This window comes from Narcine bancroftii, chromosome 6 (assembly GCF_036971445.1).
Source record: "Narcine bancroftii isolate sNarBan1 chromosome 6, sNarBan1.hap1, whole genome shotgun sequence".
NCBI lineage: Eukaryota > Metazoa > Chordata > Chondrichthyes > Torpediniformes > Narcinidae > Narcine > Narcine bancroftii.
Window position 1 is genome coordinate 90,516,255 of NC_091474.1, and position 17,325 is coordinate 90,533,579.

Here is a 17,325-nt window from a genome sequence, read left to right on the forward strand (position 1 = left end):
AAGTTGCAATTAATAGCAATGTAACAATTCTCAAACAATCTGCTGTTGTGAGATTGGTTGATGGATGATGATGATGATGGGCCAGGAGTTGCTTCTCTGCTCTTTTTCAAATGAATAGTGCAGGCTATTTTACACCAGAGGAACCCTTTGTGTTATGTTTACACCCAGAAAGTAGACAGCATTCTTGCCGATTACAACAGAAGAGGAGGCCATTTAGCCCATCATGCCTATACTGGCTCCCAGCAAATCAAACCCGTATCACCCATTTCTACTGTATTTGTCTGCAGCCCCACTACCTATTATCCCTCTCAGCTCGCCATCAGCGTGCATTGATCCTTTTGCCACAAACCTGCCCAAAAGGAATGCTTAGAGTGTCAATTAACCTGCCATTGCGTCTTTGGGGTGTGGAAGGAAACCGGACCGCCACACACTCACCAAGAGGACAGGCAAATGCCATACAGACAGCACCAGATGTTAGAATTCAACTCCCTGAAACAGTGCAGCAGCTGTACTAACTGCCGGACCACCATTGGAACAGAGGCCAGGAACAATGAGGGGATAAAAAATATGTAGCTGTCGCCCAGCACACTTTAGATAAAGGGATGTTATTGATTGATTGCAATGTCTAGGAACATTGCCCAGAGATGCATCCCTGGAGCAGTGAAGCAACAGCACAAACTTTTCACCCCCCGAGTTTCTGAACAATTCATAGCAGCATTACCCTACAGTATTTGTGGTCAAGTATTAGACTGTGCTTCTCAGCTTTATTCTTCCTACTCACCTCCCACTTTAAGTAATCCGTGTGCCATCGGTGCTCTGTGATTAGTAAGGGATTGTTTAAGGTGGGATGTGAGTGGGAAGGGAAGGTTGAGACCCAAATGTTACTGAAATATTTTGCTTGAGAAAAATCCTCATTGGCCCATGTCCCTTGGAGTTATGAAACCGTGCACATAACGAGTCAATGAAGTACGATTAAAACAGTGGTTTTTAACCTTTTTCTTTCCACCGACGTACACCTTAAGCAATCCCTTCCTAATCACAGAGCACCAATGACATAGTTAGAGATTACTAGAAAGGAAAAAGGTTGAGAACCACTGTGGAAGCATCTGAGCACACCGACTTTCTTTAAGAGCTACATATATATCCAACTGGGTCCTGGCCAGCTCCATTGCAAAAGCCCTGCAACATTCTTCTGGGCAAACATTTCTGGATTTTGTGAAACTGTGCTTCTCAACTTCCTTTCACATGCAAATAATTATATTCCTTATGCGGCAAGCATTCACAGCAAATTAAATTCAATGCTTTTGCATATATTTAATTCAATACGCACCTCATAAATAACAAAATTAAACAATGATTTGCCAGAATATTGTTTATTATTCAAAGCCAAGTTGCAATTAACAGTTTTAATTTTCTGACTGACCTGTCCCTTTTGATTTGTAAATCCCTTAGTGAAAATGTAAACTTGTTATTAAATCAGAATTCGCTGCATTTTTTTCAATAGGGAAATATTTGTATTTTTCTCCAAGTGTCACTCTGCATACCAGTAAACCCATGGAAAGATGTTTTACTGCAACATACCTGTACCAATCACATCTTCAGCTTATTTAGATTTCAGTTGAGCGCATTATTTTTTAATAATTTAAAATCACGTTTATTTTAAAAGAAAGATAAATTTCCAGACTGAATTTGAATTCTTGGTGGTTTGTCCTGATATTGTTGGGCTACGTGCTAAATAACTTGCCCTCTACCCTGCCACCATTCACATAAAACATCAGCATCACTGGATTGCAAGAGAATTTTGTACATTGGAAGAAAATACATCACATTCATGTTTCAGAAGGAAAAATGAAACAGAAACCCATTAACCCTGCCATTGATTGTAATCTCCAACAACTTCCAAATTTCTCTACAGAAAGATGTAATAGTGTTTACATCCTTTAAAAAAAATTAAAATTTTTAAAAATTAAATTTATTTACTTTAAGTTTTTTAAATTTAGGCATGCAGCACAGTAACAGGTGATTTCAGCCCATGATCCCATGCTGCCCAATTTACACCAAATTAACCTAGATCCCCCGGTACGTTTTGAAAGGTGGGAGAAAACCAGAGCCTCCGGAGAACATACATACTCCTTACAGACAGCACGGGATTCGAAGCCCAGTCCCAATTGCTGGCCCTGTAAGGGCGGTGCTGTAATCACTATACCAACTGTGTTCCCCATAATAATCCTTATTAGCCAAGCATCTAATCTTGTTACACTGGAAGTCTGATAGGTGCCCTTCTATTACACAATGGATTAAGGACACTAGTTTCTTTATTAACCTGGATTATTAAATACCTATTAAGAGGGTCCACCATGAATTATGAGTGCTTATGGAGTAAATGCCTAACTGCAAGATGGTTGTCGTACCAAAGATACTCTCAGCAAAATTGTCAAGCTGGTCAAGGAAGCTCTGGGCACATATCTGAGAGTGTATGCCAACATCTAAGTATATGTGTGTTAGTTTTCTGTATAGAATATACATAATTATTTTACAAAATAAGCATCAAAAACAACTAACACCCATCAATTTCATGATCAGATACACAATTTATTTTTAAATATAAAAAGATGACTACTCCGATTATAGTTAAAACAAGAAAATCTGTAGATGCTGGGGTCGAGTGCAGTGCCCGATGAAGGGCTCCGGCCAAAAACTTTGGTTACCCTTTACTTCCTGTGGATGCTGCGTAACCTACAGAGCTCTCCAGCACACTGGTAAATTGTATTATTCTACTGCAGTGGTTTTCAAAGTTTCTCTTTCCACTCACATACCACCTTAAGCAATCCCTTACTAATCACAGAAAACCAATGGAAAAGGGATTCCTTAGGGTGGTATGTGAGTGGAAAGAAAAAGTTTGAAAACCACTGTTTTAATCATACCTAATTGACAATTAGGTATGGTTTCATAACTCCAAAAGAAATGGGCCATTGACAATTTTTCTCAAGCAAAATATTTCAGTAACAATTGGGTCTAGAGCAGTGATTCTCAACCTTTTTTCCCCCCTCACTCACATACCACCTTAAATAATCCTTTACTACTACATTCATGTTTCAGAAGGAAAAATGAAACAGAAACCCATTAACCCTGCCATTGACTGTAATCTCCAACAACTTTCAAATTTCTCTACAGAAAAATGTAATAGTGTTTACATACTTTAAAAATAAATGGGATTGGGATTACTTAAGGTGGTAAGTGAGTGAGGGGGAAAAAAGGTTGAGAATCACTGCTCTAGACCCAATTGTTACTGAAATATTTTGCTTGAGAAAAATTGTCAATGGCTCATTTCCTTTGGAGTTATGAATTCAAATTCATCCGGCCCACAACCCAATGCGAAAGTACCATGTGTGCCCAACCCGCTGATACAAGTAGTGCAAACAAAGTCAAATTCACATCGCATTGATTCAAAATCACGTCACACCGTGTCAAATTCGCGTCGCATCAAATTTGCGTAGCATCACGTCAGAGTGGCATTGCACCAGAGTTGCTTCACGTCAAGCCAGAGTCACGGTGTGACTCAAATTCACGTCAAGTCAGGGACTTGACATACATGTTTGAGCAACTGTTCTCAAAAATGAAGTACACCAAGAACCACTTTTTTTATATATTTTTTTAAATTTTTCACACTGTGAACCATATCAACCAAAATATGTACAAATGTTTCTTATTAAATATACACAGTGGCATTTTCTCCCTTTTTCCCCCCCTACACTCCCTCCCCCCTTCCCACCCCCCTCCAAAACCCATAAATATTCAACATTTACAATACAATAAAACCAGAAAACAATATCTTCACACAAAGGAAAATAAACAAGAAAAATGCATCATCTATTTGTTACTCACTGGATCTCGTTGTTTTGTCTTCTTCTCATTTTAGTGGGTGGAGGTCAGAGGCAAGCTCTCTCTGTTTGTTCCATGTATGGTTCCCAAATTTGTTCAAAATATGTAACTTTATTTTTTAAATTATATGTTATTTTTTCTAATGGTATACATTTATTCATTTCCATGTACCATTGCTCTCTTCTATTTTCCAGGTTGACATTATACATTTTTTTGTTACTGCTAAGGCTATCATAATGAATCTTTTTTGCACTTTATCCAGTTTGAGGCCTAATTCTTTACTTCTTATATTACTTAGAAGAAAGGACTCTGGATTTTTTGGCATGTTGTTTTTTTGTGATTTTATTTAATATCTGATTTAGATCTTCTATAATCTTTTCACTTTCTCACTTGCCCAAATTGCATGTACTGTTGTTCCCACTTCCTTCTTACAGCAAAAACATCTATCTGATAATGTTGGATCCCATTCTTTTAATTTTTGAGGAGTGTAACTAATTATACTGTATCATGCGTAACCTTGTATTTATTGTATTCTTCATAGTTCCAGAACATAACTTTTCCCATGCTTCATTTTTTATCTTTATGTTTAAATCTTTTTCCCACTTTTGTTTAGGTTTATAGTTTATTTCATCATTTTCCTCATCTTGCAGCTCAATGTACATGTTCATTATAAATCTTTTAATTATCATTGCTTCTGTAATCAGATATTCAATGTTGCTTCCTTCTGGTAGTCTCAATCTGTTTCCCAATTTATCCTTTAAATAAGCTTTCAGTTGATGATATGCAAACATTGTACCATGAGTTATTCCATATTTGTACTTCAACTGTTCAAATCTGAATAAATTATTTCCCCAAAAACAATTTTCTATTCTTTTGATTCCTTTTCTCTCCCATTCTCGAAAGGAAAGGTTATCTATTGTAAAAGGGATTAGTGGGTTTTGTGTCAATAACAATTTTGGTATTTGGTAATTTTTTTTCCTTTCTAAGTGGATCTTCTTCCATATATTAAGTAAATGATGCAATACTGGTGAGTTTTTATATTGCACCAACTTTTCATCCCACTTATAAAGTATATGTTCTGGTATCTTCTCCCCTATTTTATCTAGTTCTATCTTAGTCCAGTCTGTTTTTTCCCTTATCTGGTAAAAATCTGATAAATACCTTAATTGTGTGGCTCTATAATAATTTCTAAAGTTTGGTAACTGCAAACCACCTTGGTTATCTTTTCTTTTCTTATTTCTTTTGGCTTGGCTTCGCGGACAAAGATATATGGAGGGGTAATGTCCACGTCAGCTGCAGGCTCATTGGTGGCTGACAAGTCCGATGCGGGACAGGCAGACATGGTTGAAGCGGTTGCAAGGGAAAATTGGTTGGTTGGGGTTGGGTGTTGGGTTTTTCCTCCTTTGTCTTTTGTCAGTGAGGTGGGCTCTGCGGTCTTCTTCAAAGGAGGTTGCTGCCTGCCGAACTGTGAGGCACCAAGATGCACGGTTTGAGGCGATATCAGCCCAAGGGCGGTGGTCAATGTGGCAGGCACCAAGAGATTTCTTTAGGCAGTCCTTGTACTTCTTCTTTGGTGCACCTCTGTCTCGGTGGCCAGTGGAGAGCTCGCCATATAACACGATCTTGGGAAGGCAATGGTCCTCCATTCTGGAGACATGACCTACCCAGCGCAATTGGATCTTCAGCAGCGTGGATTCGATGCTGTCGGCCTCTGCCATCTCGAGTACTTCGATGTTGGTGATGAAGTCGCTCCAATGAATGTTGAGGATGGAGCGGAGACTACGCTGGTGGAAGCGTTCTAGGAGCCGTAGGTGATGCCAGTAAAGGACCCATGATTCGGAGCCGAACAGGAGTGTGGGTATGACAACGGCTCTGTATACGCTAATCTTTGTGAGGTTTTTCAGTTGGCTGTTTTTCCAGACTCTTTTGTGTAGTCTTCCAAAGGCGCTATTTGCCTTGGCGAGTCTGTTGTCTATCTCGTTGTCGATCCTTGCATCCGATGAAATGGTGCAGCCTAAACTGGTTGACTGTTTTGAGTTTTGTGTGCCTGATGGAGATGTGGGGGGGCTGGTAGTCATGGCGGGGAGCTGGCTGGTGGAGGACCTCAGTTTTCTTCAGGCTGACTTCCAGGCCAAACATTTTGGCAGTTTCCGCAAAACAGGACGTCAAGCGCTGAAGAGCTAGCTCTAAATGGGCAACTAAAGCAGCATCGTCTGCAAAGAGTAGTTCACGGACAAGTTGCTCTTGTGTCTTGGTGTGAGCTTGCAGGCGCCTCAGATTGAAGTGACTGCCATCCGTGCGGTACCAGATGTAAACAGCGTCTTCATTGTTGAGGTCTTTCATGGCTTGTTTCAGCATCATGCTGAAGAAGATTGAAAAGAGGGTTGGTGCGAGAATGCAGCCTTGTTTCACGCCATTGTTAATGGAGAAGGGTTCAGAGAGCTCATTGCTGTATCTGACCCGACCTTGCTGGTTTTCATGCAGTTGGATAACCATGTTGAGGAACTTGGGGGGGCCATCCAAGGCGCTCTAGTATTTGCCAAAGCCCTTTCCTACTCAGTGTCGAAGGCTTTGGTGAGGACAACAAAGGAGATGTAGAGTCTTTTGTTTTGTTCTCTGCACTTTTCTTGGAGCTGTCTGAGGGCAAAGACCACGTCAGTAGTTCCTCTGTTTGCGCGAAAGCCGCACTGTGATTCTGGGAGAACATTTTTGGTGACACTAGGTATTATTCAATTTAGGAGAATCCTAGCGAAGATTTTGCTTGCAATGGAGAGCAGCATGATTCCCCTGTAGTTTGAGCAGTCTGATTTCTCACCTTTGTTTTTGTTCAGGGTGATGACGATGGCATCACGAAGGTCCTGAGGCTTGGTTATACCTCTCTGTTAATTTATCTAACGCTACCCTCAGTTTCCTCCCTTTCCACAAGAATTTCCTTATTATTCTCTTTAGTTCATTTTTTAAAAATTCTATTAAGGGAATTGGTAACATTTGAAATAAGTATTGTATCCTTAGGAATACATTCATTTTAATGCAGTTTACCCTATCAATGTTAGCGGTAATTCTTTCCAATGTTCTAAGTCTTCCAGCAATTTCTTTATTAGTGGCTGATAATTTAGTTTGTACAAATGGCTTAAGTTGTTATCTAACCTGATACCTAGGTATCAGATTGCTTATGCTTGCCATTTAAATGGTGATTCTTTTTAAAAATTCTGTATAGTCCACATTACTCATTGGCATCACTTCACTTTTCTTTGTGTTGATCTTGTACCCCAATATTTCACCATATTCCTTCAATTTCTTATGTCAATCTTTTATTGATATCTCTGGTTCTGTTAAGTATACTATGATGTCATCTGCAAATAAGCTGATTTTATTCTCCTTCTCCTTTATTTTTATCCATTTTCCTTTCTTATCAGTTCTGCCAAAGGTTCTATTGCTAAGGCGAACAATGAGGGGGGAATAATGGACATCCCTGTCTAGATGACCTACTTAATTTAAATTGGCTCAATACATTATACAATGCTTTAATCCAATTTATATATTTTTCTGGTATATTGAACTTCTGTAATACTTTAAATAAGCAGTTCCACTCTACTCTGTCAAAGGCTTTTTCTGCATCTAAAGCAACAGCCACTGTTGGTTTCTTATTTCCTTGAACTGCATGAATTAGATTAATAAGTTTACAGACATTATACGCTGTTATACGCTGTTCGTCTTTTCTTAATTAATCCAGTTTGATCTTGTTTTACTATTTTTGGTACACAATTGGCCAATCTGTTTGCTAATAATTTCGCTATCATCTTATAATCTGAGTTAAGTAGAGATGTTGGTCTATATGATGCTGGTGTTAATGGATCCTTCCCCATCTTTGGTATTACTGTAATTATTACTGTCTTACATGAATCTGGCAGGTTTTGTGTTTCTTCTATCTAGTTCATTACTTCCAGGAGAGGAGGAATTAATAACTCTAAATGTTTTATAGAATTCTATTGGGAATCCATCCTCTCCTGGTGTTTTATTGTTCGGCAGCTTTTTTAATACATCCTGTACTACTTCTATTTCAAATGGTTTTATCAGTTTGTTTTGTTCCTCTTTTTGCAATTCCGGCATTTCTTCTATTTTATCATCTTTACCCTTGTTCTCAGTTTGGTATAATTGTTCATAAAATTCCTTAAAATTTTCATTAATCTCTTTTGGGTTATATGTAATTTGTTTGTCCTTTTTCTTTGATGTCAATACAGTTCTTTTAGCTTGTTCTGTTTTATGTGTTATATTTTATGTATTTTTTCTCCAAGTTTGTAATACTTTTGCTTTGTTTTCATTATGCTTTTTTCCACCTTATACGTTTTTAATGTTTTGTATTTTATTTTTTGTCCGCCAATTCTCTCTTTTTTGTTACATCATCCCTTTTTGCTAGTTCCTTTTCTGTACTTACTATCTCCCTTTCCAACTGCTCTATTTCCCGATTGTAGTCCTTTTTCATCTTAGTTATATAACTTATTATCTGTCCTCTAATGAAGGGTTTCATTGCATCCCATAATATAAATTTGTCTTTCACTGATTCTGTTTATTTCAAAATATGTTTTAATTTGGCGTTCAATAAACTCTCTAAATTCCTGCCTTTTAAGTAGCATGGAGATTAACCTTCATCTATATGTTCTTGGTGGGATGTCCTCCAGTTCTATTGCTAATAACAGGGGTGAATGATCTATGGGCTGACAACAAAAACATATCAATCCTTGAGTATGTTTTATGCCTACTCAAATAATATGAATATTCCTTCTCTCTTGGGTGTTGCCTCCTCCATATATCCATAAGTTTCATTTCCTGCATTGATTTAACCATATATTTGGCTACTTTATTCTTTTAGCTTGTCTTTTGTCCAGTTTTATCCAACAATGGATCCAAATTAAGGTTAAAATCCCCTCCTATCAATATATTACCTTGTGTCTGCAATCTTCAAAAAAATATCCTGCATAAACTTTTGATCCTCCTCATTAGGTGCATATATTTTGAGCAAATTCCAAAATTCTGAGTATATCTGACACTTTATCATTACATACCTCCCTGCTGGATCTATTATTTCCTCCTCTATTTTGATTGGTACATTTTTGTTAACTAATATGGCTACACCTCTAGCTTTTGAATTACATGATGGTGCCGCTATGTGTCCTACCCAGTCTCTCTTTAGTTTGTTATGTTCCACTTCAGTTAGATGCGTTTCCTGCACAAATGCTATATCTATTTTTTCCTTCAATAAATTTAGTAGCCTCTTCCTTTTAATTTGGTTATGTATTCCATTAATGTTTATAGTCATATAGTTCAACGTGGCAATCTTATATCTTGCTTACACCTCTTTTCCACCTCCTCGCCACCTCCATCCCCCTGTTCCCCATTTTCATCTCTTAGTTTTCCCTTATTAAACTCAATGTGCAACAACACATTTAAAACATAAAATACCCCAACAATTCCCACACCCAATAATACCTTAAGCCCAAATGCTCCCCCTCCTCTCTGAGTTGCCCCATACCCCTTGCCGGGCAACCATGGCTCCCCTTTCCATTTGGATTGTGATCTTGCTCGCAAGCGTCAACTGATTTTGCAGTGACGGTTATTCCCTCTCCCCCAGCCTCCCTAGAAAACACTTTTTTTAAAATACATATAACAAAGCTCTCTTTTTTCCCCCCTTACTTCCTTCCTTTCCTTCTCTTTTCCCTCTTTAGTTCTTTACATATTTACATTGTTTTTACATCTTTATAATCGGCCTCTGCCATCTCGAGTACTTCGATGTTAGGGATGAAGTTGCTCCAATGAATGTTGAGGATGGAGCGGAGACAACGCTGGTGGAAGCGTTCTAGGAGCCGTAGGTGATGCCGGTAGAGGACCCATAATTCGGAGCCGTACAGGAGTGTGGGTATGACAACAGCATCGAATCCACGCTGCTGAAGATCCAACTGCGCTGGGTAGGTCACGTCTCCAGAATGGAGGACCATCGCCTTCACAAGATCGTGTTATATTGCGAGCTCGCCACTGGCCACCGTGACAGAGTTGCACCAAAGAAGAGGTACGAGGACTGCCTAAAGAAATCTCTTGGTGCCTGTCATATTGACCACCGCCAGTGGGCTGATATCGCCTCAAACCGTGCATCTTGGTGCCTCACAGTTCGGCGGGCAGCAACCTCCTTTGAAGAAGACCGCAGAGCCCACCTCACTGACAAAAGACAAAGGAGGAAAAACCCAACACCCAACCCCAACCAACCAATTTTCCCCTGCAAACGTGTCTGCCTGTCCCGCATCGGACTTGTCAGCCACAAATGAGCCTGCAGCTGACGTGGACATTTACCCCTCCATAAATCTTTGTCCGTGAAGCCAAGCCAAAGAAACAACTTTATAAATACTTTATCGCCGTTCTTCATTCTTGTTACATCACTTCATCTTTCCTTCTGTCCTGCAAATGTTCTGTGAATTCTTGTGCTTCCTCTGGATCTGAGAACAGTCTGTTTTGCTCCCCGGGTATAAATATTTTAAGCATGGCTGGATGTCTTAACATGAATTTATAACCTTTTATTCATAAAATCATTTTCACTGTATTAAACTCCTTCCTCCTCTTTAAGAGTTCAAAACTTATGTCTGGGTTAAAAAATATTTTTTGACCCTTGTATTCCAATGGCTTATTATCTTCTCTAACTTTATTCCTTGCCCATTCCAGTATATTTTCTCTTGTCGTATATCTCAAAATTTTTACTAAGATGAATCTTGGTTTTTGATGTGTCTGTGATTTCGGAGCTAATGCTCTATGTGCCCTTTCTATTTCCATTTCTTACTGCATTTCTGTTGTTCCCAGGACCTTCGGGATCCATCCTTTTATACATTCCTTCATGTCTGTGCCTTCTTCACCCTCCTTCAGTCCCACTATTTTTATGTTGTTTCACCTACTATAATTTTTCAACATATCAATTTTTTGAACTAACAACTCTTGTGTTTCTTTAATTTTTTTGTCACTTTCTTCCAATTTTTCTCTCATCATTTACTTCCATTTCTACAGCCGTTTCCCGCTCTTCCACATTCTCTACTCTTTTCCCTATTTCTCTCATTACCAGTTCTAACCTTTTCATTTTATCTTCTGCTTCTTTTAATTTTCCTTTTAATTGCACTAAATTCTAATGATCACCTTTCTTTTAATGATCTCATTTGTCTTCAAAAAAGGCTTTATCTTTATTCTGTCCATCAGTTTTACCTTCTATTTCTCTGTGAAGATCTTGGTCTTCTTCTTCCTCTTCTGTGTCTGTACCTGTGTTTGTGTCTCCTTCACTTCTTTGTGTCTGTGTCTCTTCTGTTTTTCCTGATGAGCTGCTTATATCTCTTTGTTGGGCTTTCTCTTGCTGGGCCTCTTGCTGTTGGCCCTCCCCTCCTGGGCTGCTTGTCTGTGGGGCCTCCTGCCATTGATCCTCTTGTCGGTCACCCCTCCATCTTTCTCCCTCGTCTGTTTCCTCGCTTCCTCCCCTGCCGCCTTCCTCATCCTCCAGCTGAGCGCCCTGGTGTCCGGTGTCCCTCAGCTGTTCGCACTGTGGCTGCCTGCTCCTTTGCTGAGCCCCCCTCCTGTCGGTGTCCTCTTTTTCCTTTGATTGCGCACATTTGTTTGGCTCCAACAGCCATTTTTGAACTCCACCAGTTGGGAGGTCGCGACTCCGTAGGGGAGACACCAACCTCTGGGATCGGGTGCTCCTCGCCACCGCAGCTTATGTTCCTTCATGCAGGTAAGGCCGTCTTCTTTCTTCTCTGGTGACTTTTTTTTTTTTTCGGTTGTTTTTTTACTTTCTCCTTCTTGGGTGCCATCTTCTTTCTCTTCTCTGTAACTTTATCTTCTATTTCTTATATTTTATTTTTGTTGTACTTTGTTTTTTCCTAACTTTTTTTCCTTTTGTTTTCTGGAGAGGGCTGGTTTTCCTGACCGGCCACTACTCCATCACGTGACTCCTCCCCCCCAAGATCCACTTGAGAACAAATATGACTAATGCCCAATTCGATGATGTCTTGCTATTGGCATTAACAACTACGTCACCCAATATTGAAATGTTTTCAAAAACAAGTTTCCCACTGTTTTGGGATTAGTTATTTTGTTTTCATCGTGATTAATTTTTCTCCTTTTTGAACTTTTGGGTTTTTTTTTCAAATTTTCTCATTTTAATGACTAACTCGTGATTTTTGGTGCATTTCCAGATATGAAGATGCCTTCCCTGACCTGGAAGGCATCATTGCAGTTGCTTTTGCAAGGAATACAGTTGATCTCATTGCTTGAACTTTTTCTGTGAATTGCTTGTTGATAAATTATTGTCAGTTATATTCATACGTTGTTCATTACATACTTCAAGCAGAGACAATCGAAAACTTAAATCACATAATACCCGTGTTTCAGTATTTATTTCATTTGCGGCCCACTGTTCAACCACTGTCCCACACATGATCAAAGTTTGCCCATCCCTGCTTAAGGTGGTATGTGAGTGGAGAAAAAGTTTGAAAACCACTGCTCTATTATAACTGTTCTGACATAACAAAGGGATTATCTACACTATTGCAAAGTCACTTTTTTGCATTAGGATTAAATGTGATATTATCTATTTTTAGTTATTGCATCATTTTAATGCAATTAAGTATGCTATTGTAGGACGTTTGGTTGCAGCAAGTAAAAATTTAAGGCCACATGTACTTTGTATAATTTTAATTATCACAATTTGTGTACTTGCATCCAGCAACTAATCCTGGATTGTTGCCTCATGTTTATAGTTAAGTCCTTTTTGTTATCATCCATGAAATTTCTGCTGTTGACTATAAGTGGGAGGAGAGCACAGGGGCTCAGAGTCTAATTATCTCAGCAACTGCGATTTGTTTGCAGCTGATAGTAAAACAACAGCAACAAAAGAGAATTCTGGGCCTCTTGCTAATGAAGCGACAACGCTGGGCCTCCCAGTTACTTGGCAGTGGAGCGAGGGAGCGAAGAAGTGACATCCAAGGAAATGTGCAAACGCCTCACCAACAAAGCAGGAGATGGTGGTGAAAGGGGGAAATGTCTGGAACGATTTTGGAAGTTTGTAAAAGAGAAAATGGTGAAAATATCCATCAAATATTTTGTACTTTTCAGGATTTAAAAACATTGTGTATCTGATCATGAGATTTGTTTTTTTTTCCCCAAAAATGTATCTGTTGAGCATCAAAAAGAACTACGTATACATTAGACAGATGTACATTGTGCCTCTTTTTCCTTTACAGAAAGCTAACACACATATACTTAAATGTTCACATACACCCTCAGGTACATGCCCAGAACACCCCAGCAACCCACCACCCCCCCTCCCCCCCCCCCCCCCCCACCACAACTCCCTGGCTAGGCTACCTTGGTCCCTTTGCTGAGATCATCTTCATTACTGGGTGATGTATAAAATGCACCTTTCAATGGATATCTCAACAAAATATTCCAATGCAGGCAAGTTCTTCAACAGCATTTGTATTCTGATCGCATACTATCCAATTCCTTCTCTCCCACAGCCTGTGTTTATTGACCTGCATTAATTCCTGGCTTAGCAGTGCTTCCAATTTGCAGCTTCTATCCTGATGCTCAGACCCAAAGCTTTACTTCTCTCTAGCCCTGGAATCTCCTCCCCACCAGGCAGGTTTGAGAGGCATCGCTCTTGTCCCACCCCTCACCTGCCAATTCTCCATGTCTTTCCTTCAGGCAGCATGGCCAGATATCTGACCTGTCCCTTCCTTCAGCATGTGCCTTCACCCTCAATTCTGTGATTGACCTCATCATTTTCCCCACACTACATTCTCCAACTTAGCCCATCCCCTTTCCACTGACCCCCACCCATCTCCTCACCTCCCCCACATACTGCCCAGTCTCCCTTCACTTCCTGGAACGTACCCAACTTCTTATCTCCAAACACATAATATCACCCTTTTTAAATGTCATCTTGACAAAATGTCCCAACTTGGTTGACTGGCTATTTCTATCACTGCCTGGCCTGTTGAGTTCCTGTAGCACCTCTGTTTCATCTGGTATTTCAAACACTTAGCGTAGAAACTTTTGAGGGAAAGCTTGAGATAAGAGGCGGACAGCTGTGACAAGGGCTCAAGTGGACCATAAACACGTCATGATCATGCGGTGGAGGAACAGAAGCAAGACAACAAACACAGCCATTAGTTTGTTGACAGCAAGCCGCATGGGCAGCAATGTGACAATCCTCAAAAAATATAATTTTGTGAGGTTGGTTGATGGATAAATATAAGTCAGGGGTCAATTCCCTGCTGTAACAATAATCTCTGGGACAACCCCATCCATTTAGCCACCTGCCAATGCTCATATCATTGAGTTCTGGGATTCTTTCCTGGTACCCATGCACCAACGTGCAATATCACAGCACAGGGACACAAGGGAACTGGTGCTTTAAGCTTGCCCTGCCATTCACCAAGGGCATGGTTGATCTATCCCAAGCCTCACTGCACCACAATTCCCCGATCTTTCAAAGCCCAATACTCCCAATGATAAGAACATATGGGATCAGGGATCGACCATCTGGCCCATCAAGCCTGATTGCCCTTCAATGAGATCACGGCATATCCGATGATAGGCTCACATCTGCCTACCTGCATTTACCTCGTATCCCTTAATTCCCCTACTACGTAGGGATCTATCCAACCTTGTCTTAAATATATTTACTGAGGTCATTTCCACTGCTTCAATGGGCAGCGAATCCCACAGATTCACCACCCTCCTCATCTCTGTCCTAAATCTACAATCCTGGATCTCAAGGCTATGTCCCTTAGTTCTGAACTCCCCCTGCCAATAGAAACAACTTGTATCCACGTTTCATAATTTTATATGTTTTTATTAGATCCCCTCTCATTTTTCTGAATTCCATAAAGAACAGTGGTAGACAACTCATTCGGTCCTCACCCCTTCATCCCTGGAATCAACCTGTACATCCTCTGAACCACCTCCAAAGCAAGGAGACTGCACGCAGTTCTCCAGATGCGGCCTCACCAGTACCTTGTACAGTTGCAGTGCAACACCCCCCCCCCGCTCCTAAATTCAATCCCTCTGGCAATAAAGGACAATGTTCAATTTGCCTTCTTGATAGCTTGCCGTGCCTGCAAACCAACCTTTTGGAATTGACGCACAAGCACTCCCAAGTCATTCTGCATAGCAGCATGTTGCCATTTCAATAATAATCTCATCTTCCATTTTTCCTTCCAAAGTGAATCACCTCACATTGCACTCCATCTGCCAGCATCTTGCCCGCTCACTTAACCTATTATCTAGATTTCTCTGTATCATTTGCTTTTCTACTCAATTTAGTGTCATCTGCAACTTTAGATACACTACACTCTGTCCCCTCTTCCAGATTGTTAATGTATCTAGCCTCCATAACCCTCCAAGGCTGAAGATTTCAGTTATTTGCCACTCTCGACAAGAAGTAGGCCATTCTGGTTCCTCACAGAGCTTGCTAACCGGGATGCTACTGAAGTCACCTGAATTCAGGATAGCCTAATTAAGCTACCACAGTGTAATGGAACATTTCACAATCACCCCTCCTCTGCTTACAACGACGATCGATCAGCAGGCGCAGTCCAGGAAGTTTATGTTACATCATATAACGGGAAGCTTTGTTCTACGTGGGCTTCATATTTTTGGCAATAGCAACTTTGCAGCAAGCTGGCTCCATTGCTTCAGTCCTGGGACCAGAAAAGCTACCCCAATGAACAATTAATCATCCATTCCTTGGAAGAAATGACCAGTCCCCTGGAAAGTACATTTCCTCAAGCATTTGAAGTACACGGGATACTTGGAACATTGACTTTGTTCCCCCAACAGGAAGACATAATTTAAGGAAAATGCTGGTTTCCCACCGTGTGCACAAGGTAAACAACATTTTTTTTAAGTGACTAGTTCTGTGTGAAATGATTGTTCCTCGTGTGAATATTCCACTGATTATTGATGTCTCATTAAACATCTTGAATGATTAAAGACTCACAAAAATAGCACAAGCTTCGAGCAGTTTACGTGGTATCTTGCATGGAGATCCATTTATTCCAGACTTGCTGCTTAAGCTGGTTGCATGCTTTGAGGCTAGCATAAAATGCATTTCATGGTTTAGTTTCCTTCCGTAAAGGAAAAATAAATGATCGGTTATTTGCATCACAATCAGATGTTAACTCGGAATCTGCAGTCGAGTTCAGCTTGGCTCAATTGACCATATCCACAGTCCTTGGGAAGGTCTTAATGCAGGTTAAAGGAGTCCCCTATTGCTCGACACAAGTAAACGGATCAGATCTGCCGTCGGCAAGCACCAGCAATCATCAAGGTTCCACACGCTGCTGCCATCAGGAAAGAGGTGCCACAAGACTCGCCCCCACCAGGTTGAGGGACAGCTGCTCCCCCTCCATCATCAGACTCCTCAATGACAAACTCAATCAGGGACTCATTTAAGGACTTACTTCTGCACTTTGTTGATTTTCTTTGTTCTCTCTGTATTGCACAGTTTGTTTACATGTGTATTTTGAGTAAGTTTTTTTTTGCTCTACCAATAAATGGTTATTCTGTCTCGCCTGCAGGAAAGAGGAATCTTAGGATTGTAGGTGATGCCATGTGTGTACTCCGGCAATAAATCAGTGTCTGTTATCTGAAATGAGAGATATTGAATGGGTCTCATCAGTTTTCAATTAGGATTAAATCACATTTAAATATTCTAAACCAATTTTTTTTAAAAAAAAGGCCTATAATCTACTCCATTGTTCCTTGTCTGAGGATATTGCCAGTGAAAATGGCAACACAGTGAAAATGTTAAATTGACAATTTCAGGCCTTTTTTTTAAAAAAAATTGGTTTTAAATTTAGAATATTTAAATGTGATTTAATCTTAATTGCAAACCGATAAGACTCAGTCAGCCAGAATTCATCAGTGAGTTGGAAATCCTTCATCAGGATCCAAGAATGAGCTAGACAAATATTTGTTCTACTTAAACTACCTACTTCTAAAAGTAGGCATTTTGGAGTATTTTTCTAAACTACTGTTAAGTCACAAGTTATGGTGTGCACTCTCAATGAGTGAAGCACATTGCAAACTGTAAAAATTTGACAGAGCTTGAGCCAAGATAACCAATAATATGCCAAAATTAAAATCTTCAATACCAACAGGCAAATTTTGCAAACTAATTTGAAAATTCCTCAAATCCATTAACTCTCTAACACTAATAGTATTGACTCATTTTTTATTTTATGAAATTAGATTTGAGCATCATTAATTACTGCACCTATCTCTGTGATGACGCCACACTGAAGATAGATGACCAACAAGGGGAATGGCAGATACAGATAATTTCCTACCCAGACACAATTAGACTCAATAGCCTGTTATCCAAGGTTGAGTACCCTGTCAATGCTGCTTCTA

At 39.9% G+C, this 17,325-nt stretch overlaps 1 long non-coding RNA gene across 1 annotated transcript in view; it reads right to left on the reverse strand.

The window, feature by feature from the left end:
* Positions 1-17,325, reverse strand: part of LOC138737556 (uncharacterized) — an 84,757-nt gene that overhangs the window by 48,092 nt on the left and 19,340 nt on the right. The gene's annotated exons all lie outside the window — the stretch shown is intronic.